Source organism: Carassius auratus, unplaced genomic scaffold (genome assembly GCF_003368295.1).
Source record: "Carassius auratus strain Wakin unplaced genomic scaffold, ASM336829v1 scaf_tig00042210, whole genome shotgun sequence".
NCBI lineage: Eukaryota > Metazoa > Chordata > Actinopteri > Cypriniformes > Cyprinidae > Carassius > Carassius auratus.
Window position 1 is genome coordinate 14,515 of NW_020526707.1, and position 5,868 is coordinate 20,382.

Here is a 5,868-nt window from a genome sequence, read left to right on the forward strand (position 1 = left end):
CACTACTGTTATTTTGCATAGAATACATTGTTCAACAATATTTTTGCACACTCATCCAACTGTATTTATTACCACTGTTCTCACGTACCTGCTGTTCATAACATATATATAATCCTTCATTGCTCTGTTCATAATGTACATACAATCCCTACATTGCATTCATATTTATATTCTGTATATACTCTGATCAATATTGTATATAGCAACTCCACTGTACATTCTGTATATCATAGCTTTACTTAATCTGCACTTTTATGTATATAAAACACTGTATTCTTGCACTTCTGGTTAGATGCTAACTGCATTTCATTAGCTCTGTACTGTACTCTGCATAATGACAATAAAGTTGAATCTAATCTAATCTAAAAAAAAATGTGTTTACCATAATGTAATGTGTTATTTACTGTGATGTACAAATGTGGTCAATGTGTGGGAGGTGTTTTGTTTTTTTGTGAGCTCACCATCAAAATCCCCTTTGACTGAGTTGAAATGAAAATAAATTATTGGATCTTGAATCCTCTGAAGCAACTTTAAGTTGTAAAAACATAAAATAAAAGGGAACATAGAGGTGTATTGAATCTACGAGTTACAGCCATGTTTTCAGCCATGGTGCTCTGCACTTATTCACAGCACATTTAAAGTCAATGAAAAGTAATTTACTTAATAAATAACATACAATGAATTTACAGTCATAATCCGTATGTGACAGTGTGCCACATTCAGTAGGTTCCTACATAACTGTTATTGGCTTGAAATTCTCCAGATCCAAGCCTATGTAATTTAACACATTTTTTCCCATTGGCTGTTTTCGTTTTATATTCACTTTCTTCTTTCATTGAATGTATATTACATTTAGTTTGTTCGTTGCCATGGTGGTTACGCTGCTATCGCTGAAACCACGTGGCTTGTATAACGTACTTCCGCCCAAAAGTATTTTATTCACAAGACACTTTTTTTAAAATGATGAATTCAATATTTGTCCACGAAAAAACAACAACAAACAGATAACTCAACAATAAGATATGTTAATATAACTTTTGCACATTTCTCCTTCGATTCAGAGAAATACATTTTTGGTAGCAGAAGGTTACGGAAGTGCATTGTGTTGTGGGCGGGGTTTGCGCGTTCTACATTTCGGCTAAAAAGTCTTAAATAAACAAATATATTTAGATTTTCTTAACGTAAATCATCTAGATGCAGTGTAATTAATAGATTGCTTGTACTAGATATTTGATATATTCAGTAGATATATCTTTTTACAACCCTATTTCCAACCCTAATTTGCAAACCAGATACTACAACTGCAGTGCTTGATTTGTATCAAGCTGCACTGAGTAGCTATAGGGAATTGTAGTTTTAAAAAAATTCGTGTATTTCTTAGAATTGGATATTGCAAATAGTGAGTTGAGAGTACAGTGTGGAGTTTAGGCGGATTGTAAACATATCTATGTAATCAGATTTTAAATGTCTACATTTTAAATGGGTTCAAATACTTTTAACCAGATTTGACAATATCCCAATCTGTTGACTATATTCACATCATAAATGAGGACAAGAGCTCTCTATAACAGTTAGTCCCATGTGTGTAGCCCTTTTTATTGCTTTATTATAAGCCTTCAAATATGCACCAAGGTGATGTTTCAAAGGTCAGTATTTCAAAACAGGAGCCATGTAGAATCTTCATACTTACATATGTTACTCTCTGGGTCAAGACCTTTCTAACAATGTATGTGGTTTAGCTCTACGACAAAGTTTTAATTTTCTCATTTCACATGCACAAGCCATCTCGGGTGTAGTTTCAGAGAGCTATTTGAAGGCTCAATAGCCATAGCCTATATAAAAAGAAGCTATTTGCTTGTTTGTTTGTTTCTGACTTTGTAAACAGATTTATGAACCCACAACATGACAAATACCCTGTCCGCACACACACACACACACACACACACAGACACAGAGAGACTCATTTTGCATTTCTGTTTGGTTCACATGTGGCAAATCTAATTATGGGATGGTTCCCCCAAAAATGAAAATTCTGTCATCATTTACTAACCCTCATGTCATTCCAAACCTGTATGAGTTGCTTTCTTATGTTGAACATAAAAAAAGATAATTTGAAGATTGCTGGTAATGGCTGGTAAAAGTTAAAGTTTTTACAAGGTTTCTGAGCAGATGGTTAAATGTTTTCTCTGTCCATGTTACCAAAACTCATGTGTCATTTAAAAAGCATGTTTGAAAGCTTGTCAATTAATTTCTTTACATTCATCTAGATGCAATGTAATTAATAGTTTGGCTATACTAGATATTTTATATGTTCAGTAAATATATAATTTTACAACCCTAATTTGCAAACCAGATAAACTAATCAGATTTAAAATGTATAATTAATTATATATATATATATATATATATATAAATATAATTGGCCGACAGCACTTTGAATTGAAATGTAGTCTACCCACGGCAGACAACTGAAAACAAAAGTGGAACACACCAGTCCTCCCTCACATAAACTGACAATAAACTTTATTTATCTGAATCCAAGGAGAAACAATTGATATCCTTAACACAGATAAAATGATACCCTTCACATTTTCTCTTAAATGTTTATCATTAAAATAAAAGCGTAACAGTAATTGTGAAGAAAATACTTCAGAGTGGAAGTAAGCAATGCCATATAAACCATTTAAATTTAAAATAAATAAATTGTAGTGTTCAGCTGTATACCAAAGTTTCTACAAGTACCACTAACCATCTTTTCAATATATTTTTTTGCCAAGCATCTCCTACTGACAGCAAAACTGTGAAAAATATAAAGTTATGTGAAGCATCTAATCATAACATGAAATCATACTCTGACCCACTGTTGTGAATATTATGGTGAGGTCCTTGCTAAAACCCAGCCCTACTGAACCAATGATGAAACAGGTGTGTGTATATATATATATATATATATAAACATGTAGACTCAATTCAGTACAATATAACTTTATTGGTCCCCACATAAGTTCTGTATAAAGGAGAACACATTGATGGTGCCAACAAACAACAATAATAAATAAAAATGGGGTGAATGAAAATAACAAAAAGATCACAATTTTCTTCTTACGTGTGAAGTGTGGTCATTACAATAAATTTGCAGCATATGTATGTATTGTGTGTGTGTGTTTGTATGGATGGGTTGGGGGCCGTCAACACAGTAAAAATAACCCAAACAAGGAACAAGATACATCTTCAGGGTGTTAGCATGGTGTCTTCACATTTGCAGTGAACGCACATGTTCTTTTTAAAGCCACGTGCTGTGTGTGACCATGATTGGCACACTGTGCACTGAGACCATGACCGCCACTTCTTTCTTGCATTCTTCTTCTTATCATCAAAATGGACGCGGCAGACACAGCACAAATTGCCTCCATCTACCAAAGAAAAAACACAAATATTTTGAAAGTCAAGCCAGTTAGTTTAAATCATACTCATCACTATATTTAAAGCAACATCTCAAAGGCAGCTTGTTCATTTTTAACTGTTGCCAAAGGAATATGTGGGTATTGTACATCAATTCATCTCAGATCTTTAGGAAAACTCTGGGTTTTTCGTTTCAGAAATGGATGTAAATCAAACCTGAAACAGAGGGGTAACTACATTTTAATTTAACAAACCTCATGACCACTTTTTTCTTCAGCTGCTTCAAGTTTGATATGGTGGTATGAGTCTTTGACAATTTCTTCAATGTGAGAATATTTGATGTTGATAGCCTTGTAAACAAAAATCAGCTGGAATATTTTTTTGTAACAAACTCATTTGAAATTATAATAAAAGAGATAAACAATCCGGTTGTCTAACACAATGTCTTGCTCACACCACAATTGCTGTTGATCATCCTTCCATCTAATACTTTAAGAATACCACTAATGCTTAGCAAATGAACCCCTAACTTCAGCTTCTTTAAGTGCATTTTAATTCGGGCATCCCTCACCTCAGGGTTTAGTGTCCTGTGACTGCCCATGTGCCCTCAGTGCTGCTGCCTCTTGAATGTATTTCTGCTTTGCATCTTCCCCCAATGTGGCGCACCTGCCCTTAATATCATTCATTGTGCCTGAAGAAAAAATAGATGCACAGAAAACGTAACGCATTAGTCAGCATCTCCTTTTTAAAGTAAATTCATACAACAACAATCAGTACTTGGGTTGTGAAAACCATTTATCTGTAACAACTCTGTAAAAACAAGATAACGTGTAAAGTAGATGACCTGATGATTCTTTTCAATACACTCAGCATTCTTAAACTGATGAATGCAATTTGTGTGAGTGAATTACTTCCCAAATACTATCATGAAAAATCTGTTGCATGACGTTTCATGACCCTCATAAACCTTATGTCAACAAGGCCACCATGTATGAAAAGAAACAATTTAGTATAAAAAAATAAAACTTTTAAACTTTTTAAGTCTTTAAATTTTGTTTCTCACCTTTGTTTTTGAATATGTCCCTATAAAAAAGATTGTAATCCGACAGCTCTCTAATGTGAACTTTGGCCTTTGATGACCGGGGCTCAGACGAAGCATTAGTCATTTGTGATCTTTTGTAATTACCTATCCAGTTCTGAAAAACAAAAAAATAGCAAAAGGGTATTACACCAATTAAACCGAATGTTAACAAAACACTTCATTTATACAAGCAGTGCAGCAGAATGATTTATTTATTTGACATGATGTTTGTTAGTGTGGCACAAAAGTAAACCTTATTTCTACGACACTGGTGTCCAAACCAGTAGCTGATGCAGCTCTTGGTATTAATTCTGAACCAACTCGTGTCATTCCATCCTTAAAACATGATTTCAGGGTTTCCTTTTGATTCCCATTAATGGGAGTTCTCTCTTGGTGAATAACAACAAAGAAAGAAATAGATAGTCAGTAATAAATCAGTAATAAAAAAAAAGACAGTGTTGCAGATCATACCATCGTTCTCAGACACTCTTGCCTAATGCTTCTAGATCAGCAACTGTAAGGCTAACCTCTCTGGGCCATCTTCAACCTAAAACATAAACAGAGAGAAACTTGCACAAGACAGATTTGTGAACAATAAATTCTAAACAGCCCAAAATCAAATTTTGGATAGTTCAACAAAGACATAGAGCATGGAAGTAATAAAACAAACTTGCCACAGAAGTCCTTGCAACCAGCTGGAGATGTATGCTGTAAAGGGAGACAAAAAAGTTAGGTAAAGAGACATTAATGTAACACAGGCAGGCAGACAGACAGACCTTTGGGTTTTATTTTTCAAGTTCAAGTTCAAGTTCAAGATAGATAGATAGATATATACATACACAGCTAGCAAGCTTTAGAGAGAGTGAGAGAGAAAGAGAGAGACAGACAGACACAGACAGACAGCTAAATATATTTATATATATATATATATATATATATATATATATATATATATATATATATATATATATATATATATATATATTAGATAAATTATATAAATATATACACAGCTAGCTAGCTAGTATAGAGAGAAAGAGACAGACAGACAGACAGACAGATAGATAGATAGATCCAAACCCACAGAACTTTATTTTACACTCTAGTCAAGATCCCAAGGTTTCCAAACAGTCGTAAAATACGTCTTGTGTTTAATATTTCTCTCAAGTCAATATGGGTTACATTAGTCCAATGATCTGGCTTCAGTGAGGCGTTATCGAGCATACACAATATAAGCCGGTATGAGTGTAAAAAGTCATTTTGACAGTTTAACTCGAAACTTAATTCCCCCATTAGCTTCAGGCGTAAATACAAACTCATATTAGCAACGTTAATGCTCACATAATAAAGCATGCAATGTTAACGTAACGACAGGCTAATAACGT

At 33.8% G+C, this 5,868-nt stretch overlaps 1 long non-coding RNA gene across 3 annotated transcripts; it reads right to left on the reverse strand.

Moving 5' to 3' along the window:
- Nucleotides 1-2,969: 2,969 nt before the first annotated feature.
- LOC113085773 (uncharacterized) lies at nucleotides 2,970-5,035 on the reverse strand. Of its 3 annotated transcripts, XR_003284437.1 has the most exons (5): nucleotides 4,955-5,029; nucleotides 4,737-4,872; nucleotides 4,466-4,598; nucleotides 3,974-4,093; nucleotides 2,970-3,413 (listed from the first exon to the last, which is right to left on the reverse strand). It is a non-coding gene; the product is annotated as an uncharacterized LOC113085773 (long non-coding RNA). The 3 variants fall into 3 exon arrangements; XR_003284438.1 differs by lacking the exon at nucleotides 4,737-4,872 and having other exon boundaries at nucleotides 4,955-5,035; XR_003284436.1 differs by having other exon boundaries at nucleotides 4,737-5,029.
- Between the last annotated feature and the right edge of the window lie 833 nt (nucleotides 5,036-5,868).